A 19,143-nucleotide genomic window follows, 5' to 3' on the forward strand; every position below is an offset into this window, starting at 1 on the left:
CCAAGATTAGAGGGGGAAGTGGGTGAACCAAAAGAGGCCTATCTGACCTTGGGCCCTGACAGTTCCAAGAAGAGACTAGCAGTCATTTGACTACAGGCTTGAATGCTACTGGCACTGTGGAAACTTCTCCAGTACAAATGGAAAACCACTTGCTCTTGAAGGAAGAGCAAGAAACCTACAACTGCCAGACTTGATAATGCTTTAAAAGAAATGGCCTGACTACACAAAGCAAGATGTAATGCAATCCCTATCACATTACCCATGACATTTTTCATAAAAATAGAACAAATAATCCTAAAATGTTCATGTAACAGCAAAAGACCCAGAATTGCTGAAGCAAACCTGAGGAAAAAGAACTAAGCTAGAAATAGAACTCTCCCAGGCTTCAAACAATATTACAAAGCTATGGTAATCAAAACAGCATGGTATTTGGCACAAAAGACACACAGATTGATGGAACAGAATAGAGAAGCCAGAAAAAAACTCACACACCTACAGTCAATTAATCTTCAACAAAGGAGAGAAGCATACACAAAGAGAAAAGATAGTCTCTTCAGCAAGTGATGATGGGAAAACTGGACAGCCTCACGTAAATCAACGAAATTAGAACATTCTCTCATACCACATATAAAAATAGACTCAAAATGATTTAGAGACTTAAATATAAGATATGATACCAAAAAACTCCTAGAAGAGAACATAGGCAAAACATTCTCTGACATATATCATAGTAATATTTTCCTGGATCACACTTCTAAGGCAAAAGAAATAAAAGCAAAAATAAATAAATGGGATCTATCCAAGCTTATAAGTTTTGCCAGCAGAGGAAACCACAAACAAAATGAAAAAAAAAAACCTGTGCAATGCAAAGAAATATTTGCAAACAATGCAATCAACAATGGCTTAATTTCCAAATTATATGAACAACTCATACAACTCAATATCAAAAAAAAAAAAAAACCACCCTAATCAAAAAATGGGCAGAAGCTCTAAATAGACATTCTCCAAAGAAAACATGCCTAATGGTCAACAGGCACTGAAAAGATTCTCAAGACCACTAATTATTATTGCTGTTCAGTCGTTCGGTTGTGTCTGACTCTGCGACTCCATGGACTGCAGCATGCCAGGCTTCCCTGTCCTACCTACCAGAGTTTGCTGAAACTCATGTCCATTGAGGTGATGATATCATCCAACCATACCATCCTCTGCCACCCTCTTCTCCTCCTGCCCTCAATCTCTCCCACCATCACGGTCTTTGCCAATGAGTCAATTCTTTGCATCAAATGGCCAAAGTATTGGAGCTTCAGCTTCAGCATCAGCGCTTCCAATGAATATTCAGGGTTGACTTCCTTTAGGATTGACTGATTTGATCTCCATGCAGTCCAAGGGACTCTCCAGAGTCCTCTCCAGCACCACACAGTTTGAAAACATCAATTCTTTGGCATTCAGCCTTCTTTATGGTCCAACTATCAGTCATACATGACTACTGGAAAAAACATACCTTTGACTATACAGACCTTTAGGAATGCAAAACAAAACCATGAGGTATCACCTCACACCAGTCAGAATGGCCATCATAAAAAAATTTACAACTAACAAATGCTGGAGAGGATGTGGAGAAAGAGGAACCCTGCTACATTGTTCGTGTGAATGCAAATTGGCACAGCTACTATGGAAAACACATCGAGATTCTTTTAAAAAGTAAAAATACAGCTACCATATGATCCAAAAATCCTCAGTTCAGTTCAGTCACTCAGCTGTGTCAGACTCTTTGTGATCCCATGGACTGCAGCACGCCAGGCTTCCCTGTCCATCACCAACTCCAGGAGCTTGCTCAAACTCATGTCCATTAAGTCAGTGATACCATCCAATCATCTCATCCTCTGTCATCCCCTTTTCCTCCTGCCTTCAATCTAACCCAGTATCAGGGTCTTTTCCAAGGAGTCAGTTCTTTGCATCAGGTGGCAAAAGTATTGGAGCTTCAGCATCAGTCCTTCTGATGAATACTCAGGACTGATTTCCTTTAGGATGGACTGGTTGGATCTCCTTGTAGTCCAAGGGACTCTCAAGAGTCTTTTCCAACACCACAGTTCAAAAGGATCAGTTCTTCAGTGGTCAGCTTTCTTTATACTCCAATTGTCACATCCATACATGCCTACTGGAAAAACCATAGCTTTGACTAAACAGACCTTTGTTGGTAGAGTAATGTCTCTGCTTTTTTAATATGCTGTCTAGGTTGGTCATAGTTTTTCTTTCAAAGAGCAAGCATCTTTTAATTTCATGGCTGCAGTCACCATCTGCAGTGATTTTGGAGCCCAAGAAAATAAAGTTTGTCACTGTTTCCACTGTTTTCCCATCTATCTGCCATGAAGTAATGGGACCAGATGCCATGATCTTAGCTTTCTGAATGTAAGCCAGCTTTTTCACTGTCTTCTTTCACTTTCTTCAAGAGGCTCTTTAATTCTTCTTCACATTCTGCCATAGGGGTAGTGTGATCTGCATGTCTGAGGTTATTTATATTTCTCCTGGCAATCTTGATTTCAGCCTGTGCTTCATCCAGCCCAGCATTTTGCATGATGCACTCTCCATAAAAGTTAAATAAGCAGGGTGACAATATACAGCCTTGACATACTCCTTTCCCTATTTGGAACCAGTCTGTTGTTCCATGTCCAGTTCTGTTGCTTCTTAACCTGCCTACAGATTTCTCAGGAGGCAGGTAAGGTTGTCTGTCTGGTACTCCCATCTCTTTCAGAATTTTCCACAGTTCATTTTGATCCACACAGTCAAAGGCTTTGGCATAGTCAATAAAGCAGAAGGAGATGTTTTTTTGGAACTCTCTTGCTTTTTTGATGATCCAATGGATGTTGGCAATTTGATCTCTGGTTCCTCTGCCTTTTCTATACTCAACTTGAACATCTGGAAGTTCTCGGTTCACATACTGTTGAAGCCTAGCTTGGAAGCATTTTGAGCATTACTTTGCTAGCGTGTGAGATGAGTGCATCTGTGAGGTAGTTTGAACATTCTTTGGCAATGCCTTTCTTTGGGACTGGAATGAAAACACCTTTTCCAGTCCTGTGACCACTGCTGAGTTTTCCAAATTTGCTGGCATATTGAGTGCAGCACTTTAACAGCATCATCTACCAACCCAGACAGCATATTAAATAGCAGAGACATCACTTTGTCAACAAAGGTCCATCTAGTCAAGGCTATGGTTTTTCCAGTGGTCATGTATGGATGTGAGAGTTGGACTATAAAGAAAGCTGAGTGCCAAAGAACTGATGCTTTTGAACTATGGCAACCAGTCCATCCTAAAGGAGATCAGTCCTGGGTGTTCACTGGAAGGACTGATGTTGAAAGTGAAACTCCAATACTTTGGCCACCTGATGCGAAGAGCTGACTCATTTGAAAACACCCTGATGCAGGGAAAGATTGAAGGCAGGAGGAGAAGGGGACGACAGAGGATAAGATGGTTGGACGGCATCACTGACTCAATGGACATGGGTTTGGGTGGACTCCAGGAGTTGGTGATGGACAGGGAGGCCTGGTGTGCTGCGGTTCGTGGGGTTGCAAAGAGTCAGACACTACTGAGTGACTGAACTGACCTGAACTTAGGATATGAAATAGCTCAACTGGAATTCCATCACTCCCACTTGCTTTGTTGGTAATGATACTTCCTAAGGCCCACTTGACTTTGCAATCCAGGATGTCTGGTTCTAGGTGAGTGATCACACCACTGTGTTTATCTGGGTCATGAAGATCTTTTTTGTATAGTTCTGTGTATTCTTGCCACCTCTTCTTAATATCTTCTGCTTCTTTTAGGTACTCCTCAGCATATATTTAAAGAAGACAAAAACTCTAACTTGAAAAGATACATGCACCCCAATGTTCACAGCAGCACTATTTAAAATTACCAAAACATGGAAATAACCTATGTCCATCAACAGATGAAAGGGTAAAGTTTTATATATATGTAACATATATGAAACTATATATATATATTTATAAAACTATATATATGTAACTATAATATACATACACACACATACATATACACTACTCAGCCATAAAAGAATGAAATATTGCCATTTGGAGCAACAAGGTTAGACCTAGAGAATATCTTAATAAGTGAAGTAAGACGAGAAATATATGAAATCATTTATATGTGGAATCTAAAAAATAATACAAATAAATCTATTCACAAAACAGAAACACACTTACAGACATAGAAAACAAACTTAAGGTTACCAAAGGGTAAAGAGGGTGGCATGGAGTAAGTTAGGAGTGTAGGATTAACAGAAATACACTACAATATATACAATAAATAAACATCATGTATTTAATATATAGCACAGGAAACTACATTCAATATCTTATAATAACCTATAATGGAAAATATTCTGAAATATATACATATAACTGAGTCACTCTGTTATACACTTGAAACTAACACAATATTTTAAATCAAATACACTTCAACAAAAAGAAAAAAAGAAATGTCCTTGACCAGTGGGAGAATTGCCCCCCAGTCAAAGGCAAAAGTTCACTGCCTCTGGGAAAGAAACTGGTAGAAAACCTCGCATCATTGCAACAACCCGCTCTGACACTGGGTAAAGCCACCAACACAAGACACACACATGTGCAAGGATCTTGAGCCTTACACCAAGTAACAAGTAAGAACTGGCTTCTGCCAGGGGTGGGGCAGGACAGGTGAGATCCCCCATGAGGCAAAGTCTACTTAAAGGTGAGGCTGCAGCAGGAACGTGGAGAAACACACCCCAACACCGCAGCCCTTACACTCAGAGCAAGGTGGCTTCAACTACCATCAGAGAAACGTGAGGCTTGTGGGTTACCCATAAGAACTAAATTAACAAAATCTCAGACCCAGTTCAACTACAGACTGGACTGACATCAAGGTTAAATCTTCTCTTTGAAAAACACCCCTAAGTAAAGAAAACGATAAACTACCCACTGAGAGAAAATATCTGCTTGATACATATCTGAAAAATAGCTTGTCTCCAGAATATAGAAAAAAAAAAAAACTTGTTCAAGAACAGCAATAAAAAACAAAAAAGAATCTGTCCCACCTCCAAAAATAAAATGCTCCATACATTCAGACACTTCACTAAAAAAGGTTTAAAATGGCTAATAAGTACATGAAAAGATATAGAATATCAATAGGTAACTCTTTTCCACTAAACTCATTAAAATGGCTCAATTATCAAGTGCTGATAAAGGTTGTGTTACAATGCTGGTGAAAATGCAAAATACTAAAGCTGATTTTGGAAAGGTATGGCATTCTCTTAAAATGTTAAATATATATCTAATACACAAGCAAGCCATTACATTTAAAGGTATTCAACCATGAAATAAAACACATATTCACACAGAGACATGTATCCAAACATTTATAACAATATTTTCCCTTAACAGCCAAAACAGGAAACAAACCAAATGTCTGTGAACTAGTGAATAGTTAAACAGTACGTAGCATTTTCATACAATGAAATCGTGTTCATGCTCATTCACTTAGTCATATCTGACTCTTTGCGACTCCATGGACTGTAGCCCACCAGACTCCAGTGACCATGGGATTTTCCAGGCAAGAATACTAGAGTGGGTTGCCATTTCCTTCTCCAGGGAATCTTCCCTACCCAGAGATTGAACCCAGATCTCCTGCTTTGGCAATGTAATACCATCCAATAATTAAGAGAGAAAATACTAATACACACAGGAATATGAAGGAATCTTGAGAATATTATGGTAAGTGAAATAAGTGACACGCAAAAAGATTACATACTATTTGATTCCAGTGAGAACAGATTCTAGGAAAGGTAAATAATAGTGATGGGAGGAAAGACCAGTGGTTACCAGGAGATGACGTAGAAAAGGGAATCATCCACAGTAGGACACAGGGTAAATCATTGATAATGGAATTATTCTATATTTTGATTGTGGTAGTGGTTTCCACAGAGGTTTCTAAGTATTCACCAAAATATATTGAACTTAAAGTGGGGTACATTTTATTGAATGTAAATAATAACTTCAGGCTTCTCTGGTAGCTCAGTGGTAAAGAACCTGTCTGTCAATGCAAGAGACTCAGGTTTGATCCCTGAGTTGGAAAGATTCCTCAGAAGAAGGAATGGCAACCCACTCCAATATTCTTACCTCGGAAATCCCATGGACAGTGGAGCTGGGTGGGTTACAGTCCCTGGTGTCAAAAAAGCGTTAGATACAATTTAGCAACTAAATAGTAACAACAAATCATACAGTAAAAAATAAATGAAAAGAAGAAGAATCCATTGTAAAAGAACATCTGATGAATATGAGAGTAAGAATTGCTGTCGTTCAGTCCCCCAGTCATGTCCGACTCTTTGTGACCCCATGGACTGCAGCATGCCAGGCCTCCTCCCCCTCACCATATCCAGGCATTTGCCCAAGTTCATATTTATTGCACTGTTGATGGCGTCCAGCCATCCCATCATCTGATGCCCTCTTCTCCTTCTGCCCTCAATCTTTTCCAGCATCAGGGACTTTTCCAATGTGTCACCTGTTTGCATCAGATGACCAAAATATTGGAGCTTCAGCTTCAGCATCAGTCCTTCCAGTGAATATTCAGGGTTGATCTCCCTTAAGATTGACTGGTTTGATCTCCTTGCTGTCCAGGGGACTTTCAGGAGTTTTCTCCAGCATCACAGTTCAAAAGCATCAATTCTTTGGCATTCTGCCTTTTTTACAGTCCAGCGCTTACAACCATATGTGACCACTGGGAAGACCATAGCCTTGACTATACGGACCTTTGTTGGCGGAGTAATGTCTCTCCTTTTCAACACACTGTCTAGGTTTGTCATCACTTTCCTGACAAGAAATAATCATCTTTATAACTAAAAACAAAATGTTTTATACAACACAATAATATATGTGAAACAAAATATAAAGGAGGGATCTTGTTACAATAAAAAGGCGGCTTGGACAGTGCATATACTAATATGTATGCACATTGGTTGCAGCTGTGATGCTCCCAGCTTCAAAATAACATGCTCTGCCTTCACAGTATTATATTCATGTTGCTAGTGGAAATGTTACTACACCGGAATTATTGCTGGAGTTTGCAGCACCACTGTGTGAAAGTTGTATAATCAGAAAATCACAGGAATCTCTATCAAGAGGGTTCATGAGTTGTATCAGATAGGTCAAGTCATGAAAGCATAAGCCACACAGACATTTTAGTAGCAGAACAAAGCAAGAAATATATGCTTACAAAACCTATGGAAGAACTAGGGAAATCAGATCAGGAGGGCTGTTTTCAGAAAACTGAGAAAAGAAAAAAACACATGGAAGTCTCTATCAATATTGTGACTCATTGTAATATCAAAATAGGTGATTTTCTGGAGGACTGGCTCAGCGGAAAAGAATCTCCTGCAATGCAGGAGACATAGGAGACACAGGTTCAATCCCTGGGACTAGGAAGATCCCCTGGAGAAGGAAATGGCAGACCACTCCAGTATTCTTGCCTGAGAAATCCCATGCACAGAGGAGGCTGGTAGGTTACAGTCCACGGGGTCCCAAAGAGTCAGACAGGACTGAAGCGGCTGAGCATGCTGGAGGACTTCAGTCCTTGATATATACTATCTGCTGGTCTCTGTAACACCAGCCTACAGATGCTGCCAGAGAATAATGCCTTTCCCTCAGCTCACACGACCATCTCTTGTTGGTATAATTTAATTGGAATCCTACTATCTGGTTTCAGAGTCTAGTTTCTAAACTTTCATCTTCAGCGGGATAGGGAGGTGTCTGGTGTCTAGAAGTGTGATATCATACTGAGAATTTAAATACTATCCAGTTTGGTGGCAATTTACCCAAAGAAATTGCCAGAGTCTGTGACATGGTTCTTAACTTTTCAGGTCAAAAAACTATTTTAAATTTAATTATATTTGATTTATTATGTTATGTTAGTTTCTAATATAGAGTAAAGTGATTCAGTTATATATGTGAATATATATATATGTATTATATTTCATATTCTTTTCCATTATGATTTATCAAAGGATATTGAATACAGCCCCCTATGCTAAACATTAAATCCTCATTTTTACCTATTTTAAATAAAGTAATCTGTTAATCTCAAACTCCTACTTTATCCCTCCCTGACCCCTTTTCCCCTTTGGTAAATATAAGTTTGTTTTCTATGTCTGTGAGTCTGTTTCTTTTTTGTAAATAAGTTCATTTGTGTCATATTTGGGATTCCACATATGTGATATCATAAAATATCTGCCTTTCTCTTCCTGACTTTTTCATTCAGTATGATAATCTCTAGGTCCATCCATGCTGCTGCAAATGGCACCGTTTCATTCTTTTTATGGTTAAGTAGTATTCCATTGTGTATGTATACCACTTCTTACTTATCTATTCATCTGCTGATGGACACTTAGGTTGCTTCCATGTCTTGGCTATTGAAATAGTGCTACTATGAGCACTGGGGTGCATGAATCTTTTCAAAATTAAGAGTTTTCTCAGGATACATACACAGGAGTGGAATTACTGGATGATATGGCAACTTTACCTTTGGTTTTTTGAGGAGCCTTCATACTGCTTTCCACACATTGGAGAAGGAAATGGCAACCCACTCCAGTGTTCTTGCCTGGAGAATCTCAGGGACAGGGGAGCCTGGTAGGCTTCCGTCTATGGGGTCACACAGAGTCGGACACGACTGAAGTGACTTAGCAGCAGCAGCAGCATACTGCTTTCCATAGTGGCTGCACCAGTTTACTTTTGCACCAACAGTGTAGGAAGGTTCCCTTTACTCCTCACTCTCCAGCATTTGTTATTTGTAGACTTTTTAATGATGGCTATTTTAACCAGTTTGATTGGGTTTGAGGGTATTTTGTTGTTGTTGTTGTTATTCAGTTGTATGAGCTATTTATATATTTTGGAAATTAAGCCCTTGTTGGTTGCATTATTTGCAAGTATTTTCTCTCAGTCGGTAGGTTGTCTTTTCATTTTGCTTATGGTTTCCTCTGCTGTGCAAAAGTTTACAATTTTTATTAGGTCTCATTTCATTACTTTTACTTTTATTTTTATTGCCTTGGGAGATTGTGCAAGTCAAAAAGCTTGATCTTTATTGTTTCCTTAGAATTAGGGGGTTTATTTAAAAATATTTAGAACTGTAAGAACTTAAATTAGAATGTCCAAATATAACAGTTACTTGAGGCATAGTAATAGGCATAAGACTTCCTATTTGTTGAAACGTCGCCATATACCAGGCTCGGAGCTAAGTAGACTATGTGCATTATTTTATTTAATCCTTATTTTAACCCTAGGAGATGAACATATCAAACTTACTTATTGATGAAAATGATGAGACTTTAGAATTTAAGAAATCTGCCAAAGTCCTATTGGGGCATGAACTGGGAATTAAAACGCTAAATAATTGTTATTCTATTACATTGAAATATGTGTCTCCACATGATTAGTATGCTATCCATAATTTACTAGTTCAACATATAAAGTTAAACTTTACATCAGCCTGGAATCCAGAACAGAGGAAATTGAGTAATTCAGGTGCAGTGATAAGCTACATAATCAATAATGAAAACAATCACTGACATTTACTTCCCATAAATGCCAGTCACTGTTCTAAGTATTGTTGTTGTTTAGCCATTAAGTGGTGTCCAACTCTTTTGCAGCCTCATAGACTGTAGTCTGCCAGGCTCCTCTGTCCATGAGATTTCCCAGGCAAGAATACTGGAGTGGGTTGCATTTCCTCCTCTAAGGGATCTTCCCAACCCAGGGATCAAACCCACATCTGCACTGGTAGGCTGATTCTTTACCACTGAGCCATCAGGGAAGCCACAGCTCTAAGTACTTTACATGTAGTAACTTAGTAACTTCCTTAGTAACTTCCTTTTAAAAACAGAAAACTGAGGCACAAGGAGATTAAGTCACTTACCTAAGTTCACATAACTAGTAAATGGTGGACCTGGGACTTAGAAACCAGGCAGTCTGGCTCCAGGTGCTTTTCAAATTTGGTTTGAAATCTTTTGTCTGTGGTCAGTACAATGCTTTTGAATGCTGCTAAATCAATATTGGGCTTCCCTGGTGGCTCAGGAGTGAAGAAGCCACCTGAGCTGTAGGAGATGCAGGTTCGATCCCTGGTTCAGGAAGATTCCCTGTAGGAGGAAATGACAACACGCTCCAGTATTATTGCTGGGACAATCCCATGGAAAGAGGTGCCAAGTAGGCTACAGTCCATGGGGTCACAAAAGTCAGATATGACAGCAACTAAACCACCATCATTTCTGGATCAACTTATAAAAACAGTCCCTCATTAAGTTATCTTGGGCTTCCCAGGTGGCCAAAGAACCCGGCTACCAATGCAGGAGATGCAGGAGGTAAAAGAGATATGGGTTCGATACCTGGGTCGGGAAGATTCCCTGCAGAAAGAAATGGCAACCCACTTCAGTATACGTGCCTGGAAAATTCCATGGATAGAGGAGTCTAGCAGGCTATAGTCTATGGGTTGCAAAGAGTGGGCATGACTGAGTAACTGAGCATGCACGAATCAACACTAGGCCATGCTTCTGACTTCCCCATGAATCCACTTCAAAGAAATGAAAGAACAAACAAAAGGAAAACCCAAAGAGAATTTGTTGCTAGAAAATCTGCCTTGAAAGGAATTCTCTGAACAAAAAGGAAATGGTAATAGAAGACTTGGAACCTCAGAAAGGAATGTTAAACATCAGGGTAAATGTATTGGACTCTCCTGTTTCATGAGTTTCTTAAATATTTGATTGTTGAAGCAAAATTATAAGACCACCTGATGTGGGTCTCAGTATATGTAGAGAAAATGTTTCAGAAGGGTAAAAGGATGTAATGGAAGTACGTTTTCTACACTTTACTCAAAGTGGCAAAACATCAACTTTGGTAAAGGGTATTAACATGTCCTTAAACAGTGGACAATAAAACAGCTGCCAAAATATAATCAAGCTTCAGATTAAACAAAGTTCTATTGCTCTCTGTTTCAACAATGACTGTAATTGAACTACATAAATCATTAAACTGAAAGTCATTGTTATCATCACATGTTCCTCAATCTACCTCTAGGACTCTGAAAATCATTTAAAATGGGTTATTGAGGGTGAAGACCAATTAATGAGATTAATATATGCAAGTCAGGGTGCTGAAAATAAGCACAATTCTTATGTAAAAGTGTCATACAGTCATAGAGCAATGGTAATGAGGTTCAAGTTCTAAGAAAAACAGTGTGCTAAAATAAAATAAATAGAACTATAAGTGGCAACTGTCTTATAAAAAAAGAGTAACTATAACAGAATTACACAGAAACAAAAACATGACCTTTTTATACATGTACACATACTATAAAAATCATCTAAATTATTGAAATTGTCAGGCAATATCACATATGTATAAGAAATTGTCAAAGACATAAGTTTTGAATAGAAAGTACTTTATAGATAACAATAACTGAAAATAATGATGCAATTTTTAACAGCAGTCATTTTAGCTGGTCTTTTCCTGGAATGAATTACTACATAATTTTCAGTATATTCCTCCCAGCATTCTTTATTTCTACTCAAATAATTTTACTCTGACATACAATTTTCTTCTATCTTAATGTTTTAATTTTTCAGACAGCAAACCCACAAAATACCATGATCATTTTGTGACCTACAGACAGGAAATGCAGGACTTCGAATTTTAGCTTTTCATAATCACTGATCCCTGACTGATCTTACATAAACAACTTGAGTTAAAAATGTGTTTATATATATGAAGTAAAAGGAAATTCTAAAAGCATGCTCAGATCCAACTGTGGTCAATTGCCTGTATGCCTGTCTTGAAAGTAAATTTACTCCAATTTCTTTGTATACAGAACTACAGCTATAGCATTCCAGGGTTATAATATAGGTTTTATACCACCCATGGTTTGCCTCTATAATTAACTAGTATCATAATGCTGTGAGTTTTCTGAAAGAGGGAGGACCTCTAGTATAATCTTTCCCATGTTTAATTTTGTAGATATATTTCTACATTTATATATTTTTGAAGTATTCCAATCTCTGGAATTCTGCAACATCTGATAAGGACATAGAAAAATTATAAATACTTCCCAGTGCTTTTCTTCCCATATTTTATTGAAAAAGCAGGGCCATGTGATTCACTGGTATTCATTCTCAGGAAACCTGCATTTTAGGCATCTTTAGGTCAGCCAGTATTTAAATGGTCTCGGGCATTTAAAAAAAAGAATTATCCAGTGCCTCAGTGACAGACATCGGGAATACTAACTAAAGATGAAGCCTCAAGTTGCTTATGGATAGGTAAGTAAAGTATTTAAAGTTGGTAAGTACCAGATAAGTCAATTATAGGTTCTCTAAGTATCTCAAAGTTTAATTATGGAAAGCTTCCTAACTGGACATGAAAAGACAAACCATGCATCTTAGATTGAGCTGCTTGCAAACAGACTTTGAGATTGAGATGTATTATTGGTGAGTACTGCCAAAGAGAAAAATCTGGAAAGGAGCACTAGTGTATCCACTAGAGAGTGTGTGTGTGTGTGTGTGTGTGTGTCTGTGTGTCTGTGTGTGTGTCTGTGTGTCTGTGTTCAAAGACATAAAGGAGAACAAACTAAGAACATGGCAAGCAAAAAGAATACAGAGCCCAGAGAAGAGAGACAGAAAGGGAAGAAATAGAATAAACATTCACTCAAGGATTTGCAGGTGTCTCAGTGTGGTGGGAACACCAGATATGGTAAGAAACTAGCTATGAATTTAGGGGTAAGAGTGGCCAGGTCCTGAAAAGCCATACATGCAATGGAAAGAGCTTTAGAATTTATCCCAAGGAGACAGGTAGGAAAATGTGAGGCTTTAAGCAGGTATTAATGACATGTTCCAATCTGTGTACAGTGTTGACAACAGACTGCATATAAGGGGAAAGACTTGAGGCAGAATGAGGAAGAGGTTATAATAGTTTAAGAGGAAAATGTGACGTCCTGAACTAAAGGTATTGATAGAAAGGAATCAGTGGAAAGACTTGAAAGGTAGGAAGGAAAAACAGGATTTGGTGATGGACAGAATATGGGATTGGAGAAGGAAGGCCAATGGTGATTTCTTAGCTTCTGACTTTGATAACTGGATTAATGATGCTGCCGTTGACAGAGATGAGCATCCAGAGGGAAAAAGTTCTGGAATATGCAGATGAAGACATTTTCAATGAAAAATTGAATATGTGAATCTCTGGGCTAAGGAGAATGATTTGGGTAAGTAACTTAAATAAAACAAGAGAAACAATCAGAATATATGAAAACAATTTAGGAATGATATCAAAAACAAAAAAAATTGAACTAATATTTGAGGTTGCACTAAATTATAAAAGCTATGAAGGAGATTATGAGGAAATTATTCCCTTTTAATTGATAAAAAGGATTTGTAAAAACTGTGAGAACTGACTCCTTACCTCCCTCTCCTTTCTGATAATATAGCTCTTTGAAAAAAAATTACTTACAAGCGTAATTATTCTACTTAAGTGATTAATTTAAATACCTATTGGTCTCATCATTCTTTTTTGTCTCACATTTCTTTCTTTGTCTGCCAGAACCTTAATCTCAAGTGTATCTCAAGATTCATTCCTGGTTCTCTATTCTTTTTCCTCAGTCCCATTTCTTGGTTTATTTCATCTACTCTCAATAATTTAACCATTTTACACACTTGGGTTGAAACATATACATTGCTATATGTAAAATTAGATAGTCAGTGGAAATTTACTGTATGATGCAGGGAGCTCAAATCTGGTGTTCTGTGATAACCTAGAGGGGTGGGATGGGGTGGGAGGTGAGAGGGAAAGGGGTATATCCCTTCAGGATAGGGGTATACATATAACTATGGCTGATTCACGTATATATGGCAGAAGCCAACACAATACTATAAGTCAATGATACTTCAATTAAAAATAAATAATTCAATTAAAAAAGAAGTTTGAAATATTTCCAACTCTGACATAGTTTCTGAGGCTCAGACTCACATCTTGAGCTACCTAAAGAATATAGTCATCGGTATGTCTCCTGAAATCCTAATTTATCATCTTCCCCCAAACTTTTATTTCTATATTCTTAGTAAAGCTAAGAGCACCAGAATCCATGCAATTATCTATGTCAGAAACCAGAGAACATATAGACACTTCCCTTTTCCTCACCTCCACAGTCAGCCAATCACCACACTCTTATAACTGTACTTCCTTTTTTTTAATTGATAAACTTTACTTTTAGAGCAGTTTCAAGTTCACAGAAAAATTGAGTGGAAAGTACAGGACTTCCTATTATCCAATTCTCCCTAGTCCACGTACACAATCACCCCCACTATTTACATTCTGCACCATGGTGGAACATTTGTTACAATTCATGAAACTCCCATGACATATTCTTATAACCTAGTCTATAGTTTACATTAAGATTCACCCTTGGTGTTGTAAATTTCATGAGTTTTGACAAATAATGTCATAAGTTGACCTCCACAGTGTTATACAGAATAGTTTCACTGCCCTAATACTCTACTGAGTCATACCCATTTATCCCTCTGGCTCCACTAACCTCTGGAAATCACTGATTTTTTAGCGTTTCCATAGTTTTTCCAGATTGTCATATCATTAGGATCATGTAGTATTTAACCTTTTCAAATTGGCTTCTTTCACCCAGCACTATAGAGTTAACATTCCTCCATGTCTTTTCATGGCTTGATAGCTCGATTTTTAGAGCCGAGTAATATTCTAGAGATCAATCCTGGGTGTTCATTGGAAGGACTGATGCTAAAGCTGAAACTCCAATACTTTGGCCACCTCATGCGACGAGTTGACTCACTGGAAAAGACTCTGATGCTGGGAGTGATTGAGGGTGGGAGGAGAAGGGAACGACAGAGAATGAGATGGCTGGATGGCATCACTGACTCTGTAACATGAGTTTGAGTGAACTCTGGGAGTTGGTGATGGACAGGGAGGCCTGGTGTGCTGTGATTCATGGGGTCGCAAAGAGTCGGACATGACTGAGTGACTGAACTGAACTGAACTGAATATTTCATTATCTGGATGTATCACAGTATATTTATTTATTCACCTACTGAAGGACATATTGATTGCTTTCAAGCTTTGTCAATTATGAATAAAGGTGTTGTAAAAACCTGTGTGATTTTGGTGTGGACATAAATTCTCACCTCCTTTGGGTAAATACCAGAGAGCACAATTGCCAGATTGCTTGTCAAGATAATAGTGCTGTAAGAAACAAGCAAACTGTCTTCCAAAGTATCTGTACCATTTAGCACTCAGAGCCATAGTGAATGAGCATTCCTGCTATTCCACAACCTTGCCAGCATCTGGTATTGTCAATGTTCTGGATTTGGGTCATTCTCATAGCTGTGTAGTGGTATTTCATTGTTGTTTTAATTTGCAATTCCCTGATGAAGAAATGATGTTGAACAACTTCCCATATGCTTAGCAGTATATCTTCTTTGGAGAGGTGTCTATTCAGATCTTTGGCTCATCTTTCAGTTCAGTTCAGTTCAGTTGCTCAGTCGTGTCCGACTCTTTGCGACCCCATGAATCACAGCATGCCAGGCCTCCCTGGCCATCACCAACTCCCGGAGTTCACTCAAACTCATGTCGATAGAGTCGGTGATGCCATCCAGCCATCTCATTCTCTGTCGGCCCCTTCTCCTCCTGCCCCCAATCCCTCCCAGCATCAGAGTCTTTTCCAGTGAGTCAACTCGTCGCATGAGGTGGCCAAAGTATTGGAGTTTCAGCTTTAGCATCAGTCCTTCCAATGAACACCCAAGACTGATCTCCTTTAGAATGGACTGGTTGGATCTCCTTGCAGTCCAAGGGACTCTCAAGAGTCTTCTCCAGCACCACAATTCCAAAGCATCAATTCTTCAGCGATCAGAGTTCTTCACAGTCCAACTCTCACATCCATACATGACTATTGGAAGAACCATAGCCTTGACTAGATGGACCTTTGTTGGCAAAGTAATGTCTCTGCTTTTTAATATACTATCAAGGTTGGTCATAACTTTCCTTCCAAGGAGTAAGCGTCTTTTAATTTCATGGCTGCAATCAGCATCTGCAGTGATTTTGGAGCCCCCCAAAATAAAGTCTGACACTGTTTCCACTGTTTTCCCATCTATTTCCCATGAAGTGATAGACTTTATTCATTTTCTTACTATTGGATTTTAAGAGTTCTCTCTACATGCTTTGGATGAAAGTGAAAGTGAAAATGAAGTCACTCAGTCGTGTTCAACTCTTTGCGACGCCATGGACTGCAGCCTACCAGGTTCCATCGTCCATGGGATTTTCCAGGCAAGAGTACTGTAGTGGGTTGCCATTTCCTTCTCCAGGAGATCTTCCTGACCCAGAGATTGAACCCAGGTGTCCCGCATTGTAGGCAGATGTTTTGCTGTCTGAGCCACCCTTTGGAGAGTAGGATTTTATTAGATGTGACTTTGGCAAATATTTTCTTCCAACCTATGGCTTGTCTTCTCATTTTCTTCACACTGTCTATCACAGAGCAGAAGTTAGTTTTTTGTTTTTGTTTTTTTAATTTTAGTGAAGTCCAGCTTGTCAGGTCTTTCTCTCACGGATTGTGCCCTTGTGCCCCTGGTGTTTTATCTCAGAAAATGTTATCACCATACCCAAGGTAACTGAGATTTTCTCTTATGTTGTCTTTTAGTAATTCAATACTTTTGCACTTTACATTTAGTTCTATGATATATCTTGATTAATTCTTGTGAAGTGTGTAAGGCTTGTGTCTAGATTCACTTGTATCTTTTCAAATCTTAGCATCATCATCTTGATTACTATTTTCTTAGCCATTGCTTTATCAACCTTATCTTGATTACTACATGATACACTTAATCTTGTCCTCTCTAAACTCATCTTCCACCCCATAACCAGAATAATCTATTTAACAAGTGAATCATACCATATGACTATTTGAAGCCTCCTCTGCCTGCCTCCTTGGCTGCATGGCGCTGGAGCTGCAAGTGGCCAAGAGGAGATACCTCACATCCAAGGTAAGGAGCAGCGGCTGCACTTTGTTTCAGAGGCCATGAAGAGATACCCCACGTTGAAGGTAAGAACCCCCAGTAAGACAGTAGGCACTGAGAGAGGACATCAGAGGGCAGACAGACTGAAACTACAATCACAGAAAACTAGCCAATCTGATCACATGGACCACAGCCTTGTCTAACTCAGTGAAACTAAGCAATGCCATGTAGGGCCACCCAAGACAGATGGGTCATGGTGGCAAGTTCTGACAAATGGAGAAGGGAATGGCAAACCACTTCAGTATTCTTGCCTTGAGAACCCCATGAACAGTATGAAAAGGCAAAAAGATAAGAAACTGAAAGATGAACTCCCCAGGTCGGTAGGTACCCACTATGCTACTGGAGATCAGTGGAAAAATAAATCCAGAAAGAATGAAGGGATGGAGCCAAAAAAAAAAAAAACAACAACACCCAGTTGTGGGTGTGACTGGTAATAGAAGCAAGGTCCCATGCTATAAAGAACAATAATGCATAGGAACCTGGAATGTTAGGTCCATGAATCAAGGCAAATTGGAAGTGGTCAAACAGGAGATGGCAAGAGTGAACATCGACATTCTAGGAATCAGTGAATTAAAATGGACTGGAATGGGTGAATTTAACTCAGAAGACCATTATATCTACTACTGTGGGCAGGAGTCCCTTAGAAGAAAGGGAGTAGCCATAATAGTCAACAAAAGAGTCTGAAATGCAGTACTTGGATGCAATCTTAAAAACGACAGAATGATTTCTGTTTGTTTCCAAGGCAAACCATTCAATATTACAGTAATCCAGGCCCATGCCCCAACCAGTAATGCTGAAGAAGCCGAAGTTGAACGGTTCTATGAAGACCTACAAGACCTTTTAGAACTAACACCCAACACAGATGTCCTTTTCATTATAGGGGACTGGAATGCAAAAGTAGGAAGTCAAGAAACACCTGGAGTAACAGGCAAATTTGGCCTTGGAGCACAGAATGAAGCAGGGCAAAGGCTAATAGAGTTTTGTCAAGAGAACACACTGGTCATAGCAAACACCCTCTTCCAACAATACAAGAGAAGACTCTACACATGGACATCACCAGAGGGCCAACACTGAAATCAGATTGATTATATTCTTTGCAGGCAAAGATAGAGAAGCTTCATACAGTCAGCAAAAACAAGACAGGGAGCTGACTGTGGCTCAGATCATGAACTCCTTATTGCCAAATTCAGACTTAAATTGAAGAAACTAGGGAAAACCACTAGACCATTCAGATATGACCTAAATCAAATCCCTTATGATTATACAATGGAAGTGAGAAATAGATTTAAGGTACTAGATCTGATAGACAAAGTGCCTGATGAACTATGGATGGAGGTTCATGACACTGTACAGGAGACAGGGAGAAAGACCACTCCCAAGAGAAAGAAATGCAAAAAAGCAAAATGGCTGTCTGAGGAGGCTTTACAAATAGCTGGGAAAGAAGAGAAGTGAAAAGCAAAGGAGAAAAGGAAAGATATACCCATTTGAATGTAGAGTTCCAAAGAATGGCAAGGAGAGACAAGAAAGCCTTCCTCTGTGATCCATGCAAAGAAATAGAGGAAAATAATAGAATTGGAAAGACTAGAGATTTCTTCAAGAAAATTAGACATACCAAGGGACTATTTCATGCAAAGATGGGCTCAATAAAGGAGCCCATCTTTGTCCAGACCATGGATATGGACCTAACAGAAGCAGAAAATATCAAGAAGAGGTGGCAAGAATACATAGAAGAACTGTACAAAAAAGATCTTCATGACCCAGTGTGATCACTCACCTAGAGCCAGACATCCTGGAATGTGGAGCCAAGTGGCACTATGAACAAAGCTCATGGAGGTGATGGAATTCCAGTTGAGCTATTTCAAATCCTACAAGATGATGCTGTGAAAGTGCTGCACTAAATGTGCCAGCAAATTTGGAAAACTCAGCAGTGGCCTCGGGACTGGAAAAGGTCAGCTTTCATTCCAATCCCAAAGAAAGGCAATGCCAAAGAATGCTCAAACTACCACACAACTGCACTCATCCACACGCTAGTAAAGTAATGCTC

This window comes from Moschus berezovskii, chromosome 16, assembly GCF_049115385.1.
Source record: "Moschus berezovskii isolate FMDL1 chromosome 16, NW_MosBer_1.0, whole genome shotgun sequence".
NCBI lineage: Eukaryota > Metazoa > Chordata > Mammalia > Artiodactyla > Moschidae > Moschus > Moschus berezovskii.